The sequence below is a fragment of the Triturus cristatus genome, chromosome 3_1 (genome assembly GCF_964204655.1).
Source record: "Triturus cristatus chromosome 3_1, aTriCri1.1, whole genome shotgun sequence".
In the NCBI taxonomy this organism is placed as follows: Eukaryota; Metazoa; Chordata; class Amphibia; order Caudata; family Salamandridae; genus Triturus; species Triturus cristatus.
In genome coordinates this window covers 753898887-753917324 of record NC_140583.1, presented here as the reverse complement: position 1 = coordinate 753917324, position 18438 = coordinate 753898887, and the positions used below count along the sequence as shown (strand labels likewise).

The 18438-nt window shown below is 42.1% G+C and overlaps 1 long non-coding RNA gene across 1 annotated transcript; it reads right to left on the bottom strand.

Annotated features, from left to right (window-relative positions):
- Positions 1-1544: 1544 nt before the first annotated feature.
- On the bottom strand, positions 1545-15626 carry LOC146860920 (uncharacterized). Its single transcript, XR_014978895.1, has 3 exons — positions 10201-15626; positions 2603-3916; positions 1545-2472 (listed from the first exon to the last, which is right to left on the bottom strand). It is a non-coding gene; the product is annotated as an uncharacterized LOC146860920 (long non-coding RNA).
- Positions 15627-18438: the final 2812 nt, after the last annotated feature.

Here is an 18438-nt window from a genome sequence, read left to right as displayed (position 1 = left end):
TGCTATGCATTTTTTTCCCAGATTGCATTCTTCCTTCTGACTTATACACCGATAATCGAATATTTGCTTATGATTTTGATACTGCTGTTATTTTTTCCTAAATTCTTTGTGGATCAACTACTTTGTGGATCACCTGACTCTGGATCTGTAACCCTGCTCTGCTTTTTTTTCCCTTCTGATGTGTAGAGGTACTTTGGCGCTTTGTTGATTTAAGCAATGCATGCTACATCTTCAATCAAGAGCAACACAGATTGCCAAAGAAGGTTTTTTCCTCTTTGTTGGCTTTTCCTCTTACTTCTGACCCTGCAAAAGGAACATCTATCACCTTTCTCATTTAATATTCTGTGTAGTATGACACCATGACAAAAGGAGCAGTCACTCTTCCATAGGGAAATCTTGAATTGCACTCAAAGGACTTACTCTGCGTCAGTCCTTGACAAGTAGATGTTTGAGGAAGAATGGCTGGAACTAGCATATCTGCTGGAATTTTCCACCTCTGAGTTGTAAACACACATGCACACATACACACACACACAAAACACATATACGATATATAGACATATGTATTTTTTTTACTGAGTGGCAGTCATCAAGTTATCACAGGGTAGTTATGGTTAGAACCACGTTTCCATAGAAAATTGACTAATTGGTTTGCTAATATCTTAAACCCATTCCCCGCTCATGACGGAACCACTTCGTCATGAGCCACGGGCGCCGTGTGCTCATGACGGAGTGGTTCCGTCATGCTATGGCCGTTGGCGGCCGCTCCTCCCACGCGGCGCTAATTCCCTGCCTGTGCGGGCGATTAGCGCAAGTGGGTGGAGTCATGACGGAACCACTCTGTCATGAGCACAGCTCGCCCGTGACTCATGACGGCGTGGTTCCGTCATGAGCATAGCGGCGCCGCAAACCCCCCAAACCCCCCCAGCCCTGCGGCGGAATTCGCGCCGCAGCGAAGGGGTTAACAAAGCTTCATGAAACTTTTCCAAACAAAGGTTCATCCACTTCAGCTACTTCCTGAAATGTTTCAGGGTGATCCATCAAGTGGGGCTGAGAAAAACGGGGGGTCCCAAAATGCATTTCCTCCATGCAATTTTCCGAAACATTGAACAGCGATTCAGAAAAACTATCGGAACAAATAGATCCAGACTCAGAAACCGTGCTTTTTTGTGGTTTGGTGTAAATCTGTTCAGTAGGTTTTGAGACAAAAAGGTTCAGAATTTTTGTATATTTCACACCACTGTGCCTTTGCGGAGGATTTGTGATGATTAACAGTAATGGAAGCTCACACAATGGAATCTGATTGGGTGGTAAATACATGAAGAAAAAGCTGCCCCTACAATTTTAATACTCGGGGAGTCGGACACTGTGTCCTAGCAAAGAAGAAAAAACATATTAAAAAGGAGAGGGGCAGGGACACCCTGACCCCCTGGGCCTTTTGGGGTGAAGTTAAAATAAAATTATTTTTTCTGTGACACTGCAGATCCACCATGATGCCCAGCATGATCCCTGTGTGAATTTGCTTTTTTTATTGCCTTCTTTCCTTTCTTTTTTCTTTTTTTAATTTTTATTGAGCATAACCGAAGAATATGCATAGTTCAGGGCTAAATGATAGAAATAAAAGGTTAAAAGTGGCAGAAATACTTAGAGTTTGGTGATCGGATATAATCTGTGAGCAGGATACCCATATTCCCTGGGCAAAGAGGGCCTTATTTCAGATTATGAGATATTCCCTGGCAGCATGCACCTCTCAAAGTTTTACTACTGGGGGGGGGTAGCAATATTAGTAAGAGAGGTTCGACTGTGTCCAAAAGTTGGTGGACACACTTGACCAATGGGCAATTGTTGAATGCCAGGTGATGGAGTCTAGATTCACTGTATGCCCGATCTATGCTTGGTTTTTGATGAGAATAGAATATGGGAGGATCTGACAGTTGAGCTTGCTGGGTGGCCAATCCCACTTATAGTCTGCGGGGAATTTGATAGCAACCTGGAAGCGGGCATGCAGGGTCAGAGAATAACTAGATATCTGGAGAGGAAGCCACAGGTAATTAGATCATTAATTCAACTGAAGGAAAGCCATGGATTAATAGACATCTGGTGAGGAAAGAACCCCTTTAACCCTGTTTATGTTTTTTTCTCGTTCCTTCATCAGAAATATGTCAGTTTGGACTATTTTTTGTTGTCTGAGTAGTTTGTGGCTAAAACAACCATTAGAAGGCTACCAAACGTTTTTTCTGATCATGTCCATTTAGTGCTGGAGCTCACACGACTAGATAAGGGTAAGTGCATCGGCAAATTGCTTTTAGATGAGAATTATGTAGAGTATATGAGGAAGTGAATAGTGGAGTTTATGAATATTAATAGGAATAGTGCTACTAAAGGTGTGGTATGGGATTCACTAAAGGCTGCATTGGAAGGCTACCAAACGTTTTTTCTGATCATATCCCTTTAGTGCTGGAGCTCACACCACTAGACAAGGGTAAGTGCATCGGCAAATTAATTTTAGATGAGAATTATGTAGAGTATATGAGGAAGTGAATGGTGGAGTTTATGAATATTAATAGGAATAGTGCTACTAAAGGTGTGGTATGGGATTCACTAAAGGCTGCTGTGAGAGGTGAGACAATTAGCTTTGTTGCTCATACCTGCAGGAGAAAGAGATCATGGAATGAATCGTGGAGCAGACATCTCTAGAAATGCAGCATATGGGCTTTATACAGGCAGGACAAGATGGGCTTGAGATTCAGCAGGCAATTGTTATAATAAGTCTATTATCAACAGCCGTTATTCAAGATTTCTTTCAAAGAAATTCCAGGCTTATAAATCTGAAGCATATGACTATAGCAAGTCGGTTGGGAAGATTCTAGCTGTCCATACTTGACAGCACGAGGTGGAGCGAGTAATTGAAGTGATTGAAGGGAGTGATGGGGTAGGGATTACTACAGCGGATGGTATAGTGAAGATCGTGGAGGAATATTATCCAAATCTGTTTACCGAAGATACATATCCCTCAAAGGGGCAAATAGATGATTTTTTGGGAGGGGGAAACGATATCTTAAAAGACAGGGAAGCAGAGATATTATACTCTTATATCACAATAGAGGCGGTAGGGGAAGCCTTAAAGGCATTGGCCCCAGGTAAAGCGGCAGGACCAAATAAAATTCCATTTGAATTCTATAGAACGTTTATTCCAGTTTCCGTTCTTGCCTTGCTGGACTTGGTCTGAGAGCTTCAACTAGAAGGAGCTCAACCTAGCTCCTAGCAAGGGACTAATATTATTTTTTTTAGGAACAAAGTAAAAACCCGCATAGAAACCAGGGTCGTGCAGACCAATTTCTCTGATTAATGTGAATTCTAAGATACATTCAAAGATTTTAGTGGCACGTCTGGGGAAGGTTATTGGACGGTTAATCTCACCGTGGCAGCATGGGTTCATTCCAGGTCGGAGTATAGCAGATCACGTATGGTGTGCTATAGCTTTCTTTGATATAACTGCAAACATAGGTATCCATTTTGGCCATAGTTCTTCTTGATGCCAAGAAAGCGTTTGATTAAGTGGCCTGGGGGTACCTCTGAAGGGTTCTTGAGCAGAAGGGATTTAGGCTTGGAACGGTGAAGGGTCTGACGGCTTTGTATTATTGTCCCTATGCTCAACTTCAAATTAGGGGCCAAGAATAAACAAGGATTCAAATCTTGCGGGGCACAAGGCAGGGCTCCCCTGCTTCCCTATATTGTTTGCTTTGTATATCGATCCCTTAAAAAGAAAGATAATAACAATCGAAAGGTGCAACCAATCAGAGTGAATGGATATGAAACTAAAATATTAGGTTATGTGGATGATATTGCGTTATTAACACCTGAACCTCAGACAGCTCTTTTTGATTTGGGAAAACTGGCTGAGGAGTTTAGAGTACTCACTCACAAAATCCGAGTTACTGCCGCGTTGAAGGACGTTTGGGAAGCGGACTAGCGCCAAACTTGCCTGGAGAAACCTCTCGAGGTCGCGCTGCTGGTGGGAGCTCCTCCTTGATCGACGGAGTGTCCAATAGCTCCCAGCGTGCGCTAGACCCCACTCTAGTTGGCTGCCTGCACCGGGGGACTGCGAGGACCAGAAGCCTTTGCTTCCACCACCTGGTGCCTCTTCCCCCGGCGGTAACGCCCTTTTACCCCCCCTTTAAATTAAACCATACTTCACGCAACGCGGGACGCGCGCGAGGAGAAGCGCGAGGCGAAGCCCGGGCCAAGGGCGGGCCCGTTTCAGCCCGTTACAGACTGTGCAGGACTGGACTGGGCCATGGTATTTTTATTTGTGTTTTCATGTCTACATTTCCCTCCGTCCACTTGCTGCTCTGTGTGGTCATAAATTAGTGGGACCTCATATTCTAGTTGTAACAGCGACACTAGTTTTGCTCGCGACCCACAAGTTATTGCCCCTGTGACGCAAAGCGCTTAATTATGTCCAGAGTCACTAGAAGCAAAAAAACAGACAAAACCACCGATATAACGGGTCCACTTGACCTATTCCTACACAAGGCCAATGCAGCCATTGACAATACTATCCAATTGATAGATCGACGGGTGTCTCACGAATTGGAGATGGCCAGAAAAAGATCGTCTATGGGCCCGCTGGCCTCAGCACAAACCCCTATACAAAAGGGGTCGATCATACCCCTGCTGAATCCAACAAGTGCACTAGTTCACACAGTTTCAAACACTGTGGATTTGTCAGCAACACAGTTGTCACTAGGTTCCGATTCTGATTCTAGGGAGGATCTGGAAAAAACACCAGTTTTACAACCCCTACATAATCATGAAATGGTCACAGAATCAAACACCACGGGGGCCAGGGAGGGCGCCATACCTAAGAGGTTAAATAAGGGGTCGAACCCAAATGTGCATTTATTAGCTCCACCAAATGGTGGGATTCCCAGCAACCTGATCATAAACAGTAACAACACCGTAGTGTTGCAAACACCATCACCAACCAATAGTGTGATCCTAAACACGCCCCCACGGAACATCACGCCACTGGGGAACCTAGATACACTAGGTGCAGTAGGGGGCATACAAAAACCCTGTACCTCATGTGTGACACTACACGATTTTCTCACAAACAGCATGGGGGAACTGTTAAAATACCATCTGAAACCCCTGGAGAAAAGCATAAGGGTAATTGAAAAACAACTTGCCAAACTAAATACTCCTGCATTTATGCAGAAGTCACTTAGCACCCTAGACATGGGGGAGGGGAAGACCAAACAACCAAGTAAACCGGCCAAATCGGCTAAACCAACTCAACCATCTACAACACCAGCTGTTTGCCCAAAGTCCTGTGGACCAGATAAAGAAGGGAACATCCAGACCACTAAAAATGTCAAACAGAATCCACAAAATACTCCTAAACCCCAAACTGCAGAGGGAAAGGGCCAACTCGTCACCACTAGTGATAACGCACAACCCACCCCAGCCTTAGTAGCCCTAAATACTCAGCTAGCAAACCTAAAGGAGAATACACAAAAACTCCAAAAATCTCAGCCCTCTCAAGCCCAGGGGAAACAGAGGACGGGATCTAGATCTAGACGGCCATTCCATCTTCCACCTGAGGCCACCCCGTTCACTGTTGTCCTAACAGGGGTCTCAGAACTAACAGAGGGCGCGGATGAGCCCCAGTGGTCACTGAGAAACAAAGTTCTGCAATGGCTTAGCCAAAATAGACCTATACAGCCATCGCATCATAGCAGAATCAACTCAGTTAGAAGAGTGTTTTGGATTGGGGAAACTAAAAAAAGCTTACAGGGTGACTGCGTTATAGTCAACTGTGACGATCCTGCTATGGCTGACTATATCTCTTCCTGGCCAGCACTTGAAAAAAGGGGGGGGGTGGATGTACAGCGCCTTTCCTTTTTTTATCCTCCGTTAAATACCCCGAATTATGAAAACAGAACTGGATGGGAGGATGCTCAGGATTGGCCCTGGACACAGGTGGGGTACACTAATAGAAACAGAAATAGGAATAACAATAATAATGGATGGAATAGAGGCTGGAATTCCCGCCCCTGGTACCATAGTAGAGGCAACCCAAATTTCGATTACTGGGAGGGGGTTCCCATGAGGAACAGATTCGACTGTCTAGACATGGTCGATTGACCAATAAAGGTCACCACAGGGGTTTTAGAAGTCACTGCTCCCCTACATAAGATCCATGATGTCCCTTCCCTAGTAGAAAATACTAACCCCGTGATGTCAGAGATTATACTAGTGCAAGACACGTGTGGAGGAAACCGGCTAAGCCAGCAGTTAACAGAAAAATCCAGCAGGTCACGGACTGAGAACGGAACTGGGCCAATAACTGAAATTATCAACATAAAACCATATCTGAGTATAGTAGATAGGACTAAGACCCAACTCGATAATGAGATCGAAGCCTTGCAAGAGGGCATGGTCTCACAACCTAGGCAGGAAGAACCCTGCCCCATCACTGAGGGGTTTTGTCTGCTTAAGATATCTTCCTGGAATATTGCTGGGCTTGCGAAAAAAGCGCGTGACCAGCTATTCCTAACTTTTATGGAAAAGCAGGATATAGTCTGCCTACAGGAGTGTTGGGACCCATATGAGACATCAGTAGAGGGTTTTAGCACTTTCTACGTTCCCTCGATCCAGGGTAACCGAGGCAGGGGCTTGGGGGGACTTTGTATTTTTACCTCTAACCTTTGTAACATAGAACAGAACATGTATGAGGCAAATGGGCCAAAAGCAGGTGTAGGGAGTTCACTACAAGGATTGTCTTTTAAATTAAACGGGCGCTCCTTTTTTCTGATAAACCTTTATAATAATATGCCAAAAGTAGAGGTAAAAATTCTAATAGCGGAACTGGATTCACTGCTAAACAATGGCGGCCAGGCGGCAGACTGCTTACTTATAGCAGGGGATTTTAATTGTCACCTATGTCCCTATAGCCAAACAAAAAACTGTGGTATTTTTGACTCACAAGGGGATCCCACCACACATTTTGAACATTCCCTAGCGGGAAATCTGCTAAATCAATTCATGCATGAATGGGATTTGGCTTTTGCAAATGAACTTTGCCAGCCACCTGTAGTGTTTCAAACAACCTTTTTTGGTCATGGGGCAGGTACTGTAATAGACTTCATCCTGGTTTCAAATAGGAACCAAGGTTGGGTGGGCGGGTTTGAAACGGAGGGCCTAGCAATAAGTGACCACTTTCCCATTAGTACTTCCCTTAAATTAGGGAAACGGGGCACGCAAAAAATAAGCACCACGGATATATTGCATGGCCGTTCAGTGGCACTGGCCAGGAAAAATGGCTATGCCATTAAATGGGCAAAAATTGAACCCATGAACTTTCTGAAAGATCTATTACAGAAAGAAACTAGTCAATTTAACACCTGCCTGGAACTAAGCATTAACCCAGAACAAATAATACAGGCATTCGATGAGATTAAAACAGAAATAAACGCTAAGCTAACCAAAAAATTAAAGGCAAGGGAGGAAACGAGAATATATGGCTGGTTTAACCGAGCCTGCACAAGTGCCCATAAAGCACTTTTACAGGCTTTAAAGACTATACCCAGGGATAGCAGACAAGTCAAGGAGGCTAGACAAGCTTACAAGCTGACTCTCCTGACAAGGAAGAAAGAACTCAAAAATGCAGCTTGGGAAGCCTTGATAAAGGCAAGCGCACTAAGGGATAATACGTCCTTCTGGAAAGAGGTAAATGCCCCCTTTTTTCTAGATAGGAAGGTAGACTCCATGGAAATTGGCATAGCTGAAGACGTCTGGGTCAAGCATTTTACTGCGCTTTACAAGAAAGACTCACTTATGTTGACCTCACAAGAGGAGTTGGCTGAGGGGAGTGAGATCCTTTTACAACCACAGGGAAATTTCCCATTAAAAGTAATGTTCACCCCTGCAGACCTGGAACAAGCGATTTCTCAGAGTGCAAGCCTAAAAGCTCCAGGGCCTGACGGTGTACCCATTGATCTATTTAAAGGGAATGTAGATCTCTGGGCACCCTTACTGGCAAATGTCCTAAATGCTTACACCAAATTAGGTTTCCCCAACACATGGAAGGAAGCGATAGTCATTCCAATATTTAAAAAAGGAGATAGACAAGACCCAAAATGTTATCGCCCCATTTCTCTGTTAGATAATTTAATGAAGGTTGCTGGCAGGGTGCTACTAACCAAACTACAAACCTGGTCCAAGACTAATGGGATACTCTCAAAATTTCAATATGGTTTTAAGTCGGGGGTGGGAACCATAGAGCAGGGTTTAAACCTGTCCCTTATAATAAACAAATACATTGGATCAAAAAAAGGGAACTTGTTCCTGACATTTGTCGATTTAACTTCGGCTTTCGATTGTCTGGATCATGGAACCCTGTGGAAAACCCTGACTAATATGGGGATAGATAAAAACATCCTAACTTTTATCCAGGAACTTTACAGAGATGCAGAAGCTACGGTGAGATATGGCAAAAACGGCGAGCAAACCAGAAAATTCCCAATTGCAAAGGGCGTTCGCCAGGGTTGCATCCTTGCACCGTTTTTATTTAATTTGTATATAAACGAGGTAGCAGACTCGATGAATGACCTGGAGGTGGATTACCCCAAGATAAACGGACTCGCAGTCCCGTTATTGTTATACGCTGATGATGCGGTGATTATGGCCCGCACTCAGCGGGGACTCCAAAAGGCACTAACAGGCTTTGCAACCTTCATGAGCTCTAGAGGCCTTATAATAAATGTGGGAAAAACTTTCACGATGTCATGCACAATGAGAAAAAAAGTACCAGACTGCAAAACCTTTGTTAATAATTCAAAGATAGCGATGTCGAAAACTTTTTCCTACTTGGGTATCATTTTTAATAATAGGGGGACATGGTCTGCAGCGGTTACCTCCCGAAACCTGGCTTTTGCCCGCGCAATAGGGGCGGTTAAGCAATTTGCTAAAAAACAGGGCGGGAAACCGGTAGACACACTACTTAAGATCTATGCAGCTAAATGTGTGTCCACAGCTGTTTATGGGGCGGGGATTTGGGGACTTGCAGATAGTTCCGAAATTCAAAGGGTGGAGAATGCTTTCCTGAGGTACCTCTTAGGAGTCCCGCGTTCCACATCTACTACTATCTGCCACAACGAACTGGATAGATCTCACATTAGTGACATTATAAAGATAGCGCCAGTTATGTTGTGGCATAAGATCTGGACATGCGAGGACACAACCTTCAATAGGGAGGTAATTCAGGATTGCCTGCAGCAAGGAAATGGCGCTAAACAACCTTGGCTAGCCTACGTTAAAAAATTCCTGAACTCCATAGGCAACCCAGAATTCTTTTCAGACCCAATATCATGCGCCCAAATCCCCAAAAAAGCACTAAAAGAGACGTGTCTTGGCTTATTGGAGGAGAGGAGATATTATTTAGATGGGAATAAGTCCACCATTATAGCCCACCGCCAGATTTTGCATGAACATGGTTTACATCCTTATCTGGCGCCAAATATCTCCCCTTACCATAGAATGCTGTTGGCTCGTCTGAGGACAGACTGTTTCTTCAGGTTAATAACGTTCCCTACACCGAATGATTGGTCAGTGAAAATGATTAATTGCCCGTGTGACGGAATAGCCACTCAGTCTAACATACATTGCATACTGTTCTGCAAGTACTACCAATGGGGTAGGAAAAAACATCTATTGCCTCTGTTAAAACTGTGGGGCCTGAGAAGCTGTAAAGCAGCCCTCCACAGATTGTATTTGCTTCAAGACGAATGTACTATTGGAGTGATGATAAAATTCCTGTCGTTTATTATAAAATGTAGAGGGTCTATGAGAAGCGATTAGTAGGTTGAGGGTTTGTAGAAGTATTATTCTGTGCCTAATAACACCATATAATACATAAATATGTCATATTTACCTCGACCCTTCTATCATGCAAATGTAATGATACATATATCAATCGCTTTCTAGAAAAACATTTTTTAAAGGGTTTTTAATATTAGATTAATTGAATGACTAGGGTAATGAATATGTATTTCTTCTTAGTAATCACCTTTTAGTATGTAAATGTTTAAATAACGTTGTTTTAATCGTATTTTTGTAATGTTTGCTTATATGGTGTTTGTCAAATACCGAATAAAGCTATCTTTGATTTGATTTGATTTGATTTGATTTGAGTACTCTTAGGATACCAAATTAATAGGGGGAAAACACAGTTGGTTAGTACCAGCAATATTGAATTAGTTGGCATTTGTACGGTAGATAATGACACATATTTGGGAGTGAACATTACAGCCCAAGTGGACTCCATTTACATATTAAATATGGAGCTGTTGCTTGGGAAGATCAGTCAGGATTTAAGGAGGATTGACAGATTACATTTGACCTTGGTTGGCAGGTGTCATGTTTTAAAAATGATGGTTTTGCCTACATTTTTGTATCTGTTTAGGACTATTCCTTTGGAGCTGGATGGGCAATGGCTCAAAAAGTTTAAATCAATGTACTAACTTCATGTGGCAATATTCACGGGTCAGATGAGCACTGAAATACATGGTTCTCCCAAAAGATCAGGGAGGGTGGGCCATGCCTTTTTTTTTAGGATATATTATTGGGCTTCGTTGCTGCACCATATGGGAATTTTATTTCACAGCCGATGTCCAAGTTAGCCCACATTAGTCATCAAGCGACCCTCCAAGTATATATGAAGTGGTGTTGGGTGAAGCTACAGCCGGGTGTTTTTTTAGGCAGATTGAGCCCAGTATTATAAAAAGATGAAATATAAGGTAATTGGGGTAATGGGGAACATTTGGCACACAGGGTGATGAAGATTACCAAATTTAATTGCTACACCCCACTGTGGCAGTCTCCATTATTTCCAACAATTTTTCATGATGGGACTTTCAGGAACTGTGAAAAGGTAGGAATAGTCTAGATAGGCAATCTGTATTTTCGAGGTAATCTGTGCTCTTTGTCAGATTTGCAGCAGGATTTTGGCTTGTTTCTTCAATTTTAAGTTTTTACAGATTATAAGATTATTTTTCCGAAGATCCCGGTTGATCAGGTCTCACTGAAGAAATTCCTCTTATGGATCTATTGTTATACCCTGCTGTTAAGATTGGATGGATCTATACGTTCTTAAATAACATGGCAGATGATGATTTAGATCAACAAGGGGACAAGTGGGCGGCGCAATTGGGAATTCAGGATTTCGATCTACAGATCCCAATTGAGGTCACAATGAAAGTGCTGTTGACTGCAAGTCTGAAAGCCCAACACTGTAGAACAATATTTCGACTATATTATACTCCTGCCAAGTTATTGAGTTGGGGTCCAAGGGTAGATGGTAACTGCCTTTGATGCGGGACTGACCCTGTTGAGTTGGGTCATATGTTCATGACTGCGTTAAGCTGATTCCATTAGAGAGGTTATCAAGGAATACTGGTATAAGATGTTTAAAAATAAGGTTTATTTAAGTTAATCTTCGATGTTATGTGGGATACATTCCTCTCTCATGGCTGATGCAGGGAGTTGTATTTCATGTTTATATCTGTGTTGGTGGTACATCTATTAATAGCAACTGTTTGGAAAGATCAATGTTTTTTCCAGATAATTAATGTGTATAATATGCAGAAAGGTTTGTACACCTCAAAGGGGGAGAAAGCCCGGAAATTGAAGACTCAGATTGCCCCCCTTGGACAGACTGTGCTGCCAAGAATTCTGGCTGTAGAGATTGGTTATCTTTGAAGACTTAATTTCATCTCAAGCGTGAGCTGTTAAAATATATTAATGGCGTAATGCTCGCAATTGGTATCTAAGGATGAAATGTATAGGGGATTAAAAAATAAGGATGAAAGGTATCAGTTAATTATTGCTGATTTATTTTTATCTATTGTGAGGCCTGATGGTAAGAGGCCGAATTAATTATGGAACTATGCCTCCTTTCCTTTTTTCTTTCTTTCTTTCTTTCTTTCTTTCTTTCTTTCTTTCTTTCTTTCTTTCTTTCTTGTTTTCTTTCTTGCTTTCTTTCTTTCATTCCTACTTCCTTTCCTTTCATTCTCTTATTCCGTCTTTCCTTTTTACTTTAATTCTTCAATCTTTCTTTCTTTTTTCTTTCCTTTCTTCTTTCCTTCTTTCTTGCTTACCTTTTTTCTTTCATTTTTTCTTTCTTCCTTTCCTTTTTTCTTTCATTTTTTCATGCTGTTTCCTTTTTTTGCTTTCAATTATGCTTTCATTTCTTTCTTTTTTCTTACTTTCTTTTATTCACTTCCTTTGTTGCTTAGTTTTCCTTTCATTCCTTCTTTCTTAGTTTCTTACTATCTTGCCTTCTTTTTTCCTTTCCTTCCTTTCTCTGTCATCTTCTTTCTCTTCTTCCTTCCTTCTTTTTTTTGCTTTAATTCCTTCTTTCTTGCATTAATTTCTTCTTTCCTACTTTCTGCTTTCATTCTGTCCTTTTTGATTTCATTCCTACTGTCTGGCTTTCCTTATTCTCTATTTTCCTTCCTACTCTCTTTCTTTCCTTCTTTCTTGCCGACTTTTTTTTTTTGTAATTTCCCTCTTTCTTTCTCTCTTTCTTTCTTTCCAGCGGTCATTCCTTCTTTCCTTAATTCTTGTTTTCATTTCTCCTTCCCTTCTTTCTTGCTGTCTGTCGTTTTATCCTTCTTTCTTTCCTTTCTTCTTTCTGTCGGTCTTCCTATCCTTCATTCTTCATTTCTTGCGTTCGTTCTCTACTTCTTTCTTGCCTTAGTTTTTTCTTTTCTTCTTGCTCACCTTCCGTCTTTCTTTCTTGCCTTCTTCCTTTTCATCTCTTTAGCCTTCCTTATTTTTTGCCTTCCTTCTTTCCTTCTTTTTTGCCTTCCTTCTTTCTTCCTTTCTTGCCTTCTTTCCTGCTATGTTTAATTTTTTCTTCCTCAAAGTCAAGAGGCTGGCAGCCAATGGCTCAATGATTCACCTTTTTAGGTCTGTGTTAGCAAAATTATGTGGATGACATAGTTATTTATAGAGGTGTTCAGCCACACTTCTTCCATTTGCCTGTGGTTGTGTCATTCACATTTTTCTCCAACCCACTTGAGCATGTGTCAAGGGGTAAAGCAGCACCCAACTTCTACCGTTGACTAATTTTCACTATGAGTTACAGCATGCTGTCCTTTCACAAGGAGCAGATCCAAACACAATGTAGCTCACTTCAGGCCCAGTGTGTACTAGCAGTAATGTGGGCTTTTTGAGACCCAAAAATATTTTGCCTTGAGTCAATGGTTTTTTTTTTAGATTTACAAACTCCCATCAGCTTCCCAAAGAATAAAGTTTAAAAAAAGCATGAAAAACAAAACAAGAGCTGGCCGATGACATCATACTTATTGATTTGCCAATGCTTGTTTATTTTAGTGTTATGACCCTTTCAGTAGCTCTGCCTCACATAATATGGCACCCCTTTCATTTAGCCATGTGTGCTCACATGGGTTTGGACACCAGCAGGGGTTTGGCAAATGCGCAAGCTTCAGCCTTTGAACTCCATCCTAGATGATCCAATTGTGTGTGCTCTAAGTTTATTTGGCTTTAGTTCTGAAAGGTGTAGTACTCAATGCTTTATTCCTTCAAGCTCCAGTCCTGACACGACACCTTGTAATCTCTAAAACAGCAACTGCATTCTGATAACTCCAGTCCTGAAGATCCATACGCAAGTACTGCTTCAGCAACCAGGAATTTTCATTTTGGAGGTTTCGTATTGCTTTTGGAAATTTGCTTTTTGTTGGTGATTGTTACTTCAGTATCAAAAAGAAGAGGGGGGACCAGGAGCTATTTATGGCCCAGTGTCCGTGCTTCAATGTCAAATGCTATATCCAAAGAGGGAGGGTCACTGTTCCGTCGGTGTGGGTGCTAGAGAGTCACGCTCACCTTGAAGAGAGAGTAATGAGAAAGAGTGGGAAATGTAAGAGGGATAGAACTAGGTCCGGGACCCTCTTTGTGAAGGGGGTAAAGACACTTCTTGTCTCTTGTTGCCCTCACACACCCTGAGGGATTTCATGCTTCATCATCGAGCAGTTGCTCCTCGTCGGGCCAGCGCTGCAATGCCCTACATGTCCCCCGAAGGGTCACTTTGGCAGAGATCTTTTTAAGAGAACGGCCGGGTGATGAATGCGGGTATGTGGAGAGGGTCCTAAGTGCACAGTGAAGGTGGTGGTAAGATAAAAATGACTAAGGGGTACCGGAAAGGTTAGTCTTTCATAGTGCAGGCACCCTTGTCATATTAAAAAACCAGGAGGTTGTGAGTTACGACTACGGGTAATAATGTACCCTGGGTAACTAAAAAAAGGTGGTCAGGTCAACATGTTTCACGCTCAGATGGTCATAACGATCCCATGCACTTCATCAGGACCAGTGATAAATAGTGAACAATTTATTTTTATCTTACCACCACCTTCACTGTGCACTTAGGATACTCTCCACATACCCACATTCATCACACAGCCCTTTTCTTAAAAAGATCTCCACCAAAGTGACCCTTTGGGGGACCTGTAGGGCATTGCAGCACCGGCCCGACGAGGAGCAACTGCCCAATGATGAAGCATGACATCCCTCGGGGTGTTTGAGGGCAACAAGAGACAAGAAGTGTTTTTCCCCCTTTGCAAGGAGGCTTGCGGACCTAGTTCTATCCCTCTAACTTTTCCCACTCTTTCTCATTACTCTCTCTTTGATTGTTACTACAGGCCAAGGTTTCTGTGATGGCAGTGTGGTTTCCAAAAATAGTCACCCAGATGACAAAACTTATCAGAGCCATATTAGGGTTTATAAACTATGTCAAGACATTGACTGATAGTTCCTTGCAATGTTTTGTTGTTGTAGGTTAGCCTCAACTAGTTTTTCACAGTCACAATAATAGATTCTTTCATATAAAAAGGCTTATTTATTTAGAGCATGACACAATCAACTGAAAATATGCCAAACTGTACTTGTCTGGTATTCGCTACAAATGAAAAATGACACTTTGTTTCTGAGTTTCAAGAACCTTTAAATGATGATCCAGTTCTCCTTGAAACACTTTTGCTGGTGTCCTCTGAAATCTTACTGGTTTCACTGACAAACTATTCTCCTTGTCCTACCTTTTTATGTGTGGAGTTCTCAGCCCTGACTGCAGAGTCTCCGCAGTCATAAATTTACTATAAGCAAATTTAAACTCAGAGTTTGCGAACACCCCAAAAAATGCAGAACTTACACAAAGGTGTAACTTTACCTTTGTGGGTCAGGCTCTGTAAATACCAAAAACTGTCTTCAGGGCAACTTCACTCACAAAGAAGAATTATCAAACGCTCTGTCTTTAACCATCAACTGCCCAAAGGCACACTAAAGCCAGACTCATCCTTCTTCCTTCTCTCTCCATTATTCCTCTCCTCTTATCTTTTCACATCTCTCCTCTTCCAACTGATGGAATAGAAGTCTCATTTCAATTTTGTAGGGGTGCATCATAAACAAGGCCAGACTGGGAGCTCGACTGGCTCGGGGGCGGGAAGGGGTTCGGGGGGTGCGAGTGGGAAGCACCACGCCTACTGCCACTTTTGTTACAGGCCGCCGATATTGCAGCACTGCTGCAAAGCTGGCCCCCTGTAACAAAACTGGCCCCCAGGGGTCCAAACCTAGCCCCCAACCTTCCAGCCCACCGGGAAAATGCAGAGTGCCCGCTGCAGCCAGTCTGGCCCTGATCATAAACACGGGTAGAGCACACCCACATATAATCCAGTTTTGTGTAAATGTGAGTAATAGAATTGTGAACAGCATTAATGTATCTACCTGACATATGTTAGTTTACTGAAGTAGTAGGAGGATGTACCATAGGAAATAACTATAACTAGCAGAAAATATTAATATGAAGAAACTGTGTTATGAAGTTTGATACTATTCATGTACTAAAGGTGTTTGATAATAATACCTTACATAATTAGGTAAATGTGTTAGTTGAAATGTAAATTACTTATGCAAACTCGTTAAGGTTAAGTGATACGTTCTTATGTTAGCCAAAGATGTAGGCCTGAAATGCAAACCCCTGACAACTCTTGCTTTAGCATTAATGTTCTGAATTTCATGTGCACTGTGGAAGCTGTTCTTTCTTACGATTTGCATTACAGGTGGAGCAGCATTCTCGTAGGCAAAATTAATGTCTTTGTTTTAGCAGCTAGGAAAGGAGAGAAATTACAGTTAAAGAAGTCGGTTTCACTCAGGAGAAACGACGGGAATCAAGGATGAATTGTTGCAAAGAATTTACATGGAGAACATTGTGGAAAAGAATGCACATGACTATACCCATTGTGGATTACGTGTATGAGGTGCATCATGGGAAATCGGCTTGTGGATAACTGGTTGTTGGAATTAGGAAAAGGGGCCCACATGTCTTTTGCCTTTGGAGAGGGAGCATCTCCTGCTGCTTGACCCATCTTAACAGTCGAGAGACTTCTTAGGAAGGCTCCAAGACTGACAACTTTCCTCCTGATTTGGAATGCTTACTCATTAACATAGGGATGCCATTTTTAGCGATAGAGTAGGGATAGATTTAAATGCTCTCCGTTCACCAAACTTCGATGCAGAGAAATTTGGACTCTTGCTTTTTGATTATCTGTATTCTTTTTCTCTAACTAATGGTTTTGTTCATGCTGCACCGTCTGAACTGAGTGCGTAGATTTGGCTTTATGCTGTTTCCATTGTATTTCTATACCCTCGTGTTAAGGTGTGTCTATATTGAATTATTTTTGGCTTTGTAATAAACCTAACTAACCTTACTTAGTGGTCCTTTGGTTATTATGTATTCAGAAGAGTTATTTCTACATTAACTGTGCATTAATGATTTTCTCCCCATTACACTCTCATGCTGCTTAAAATTCTTATAAGACCCATCGAAGTGTGTCCCTAGACAAGTTCTAGAATAAATAGGAAACAGCCCTTTCAGTTGGTAGCAGAGTAGGATGGTTTCCACATGAAGTAAGGGGAAAATGTTTCGTTTAGGTGGAACCTAGAACCTCAAAAGCCTGAAGTAGATCCCAATGATAAATAATGAAGGATGACGGAATCCAGCAGAGACCGAAGGAGTTTGACGGTGCGGCGTGATCAGCGGCAGAACGAGAAGTGAATAGTAACATTATGTGTGTAGAATATTGCATTGCGGGAATAGTTTGATTGTGTGATGTCTTGGGGAGTTGAGTGAATGTGGTTTCGGGTCTGACATGGCCCAAGGATTGAGATTTTGAGTTGCAGGTCCTGAAGTGGCCTAAGATCCCAAGATAGAGACAGGTGTAGAAGATAGAGCGATTGGGTTGGAGAATTGAGGAGCTGTTGTGAGTAGTCATTTGCAGTTCCAGCTAAGACAGGGAACTTTGTGTGAATGGGATGTATGTTAATCATCTAATGTACCTTGTGTGTAGGGGTTAACTATACCAATTCGGGTGATCCAAGCGAATGTATGATGTTACAATGCATACATTTACAACGCATGCCTTTGCAACGCAGTTTTTACATCGCAATTTCCTTTACAACAATTTTTTTTACATCATATGCCATTACATCGCATTTTCAGAAACTACATTCTTCAATGCATTCCATTACATCGCATTATACCTTTACAATGCATACCATTAGAATGCATACCATTACATCGCCGTTAAGGTAAGTGTTGGATAGTGTAGGGGTAAAAATTACTATACTAACTTCAATGACTGCAACAGTAGGGTAAGTGTTGGATAGTGTAGGGGTAAAAATTACTATTCTAACTCCAGTGAGTGCAACAGTAGGGTAAGTGTTGGATAGTGTAAAGGTACTATGCGTTGTAATGGTATGCATTGTAATGACTTGCGATGTATTGCCTGCGTTGTAGTGACATGCGTTGTAATGACACGCATTGTAGTGACAGGCAATGTAATATCTGCGTTGTAATGACAAGCGATCTAAAGGATGTTGCGACGTAATGTCTGCTATGTGAAGGTAGTGGGATGTAATGACTGCGTTGTAAAGGTTGTTTCCCGATCCACGCTGGTCAAGGGTTACAGTGTGCGAATGCATTTGAGTTGTTTAATTCTATCGATCTTTTAGAATGTCAGACAATAATGGACTTAAGAGGGTTCTGTGAGTGAATGCATACAGCGAAATTGTGAAGGAAGGTTAGTGCTGCACGGAGTGAGAGTGATGTTGGGTTGTGCCGCGCTGTGATAGGTTGGATGGTGTAACACTGTGCTGGGATTGGTTGGTGGTTATCGGGAATACTCTGTGGCTTGCAAGGATCATGTCACAGTATTTGTTGAACAATTATCGCATTTTTGTTGGGGAGAGTTTCCGAAAGTGTCAGAAATCATGCGATGCTTTAGGGTGTTATGGGATCTCTTCAGAGGTGATAAAGAGGTTGTGACTCGAGTGGGTGAAGAGGTGACAACCAAGGATACTCCA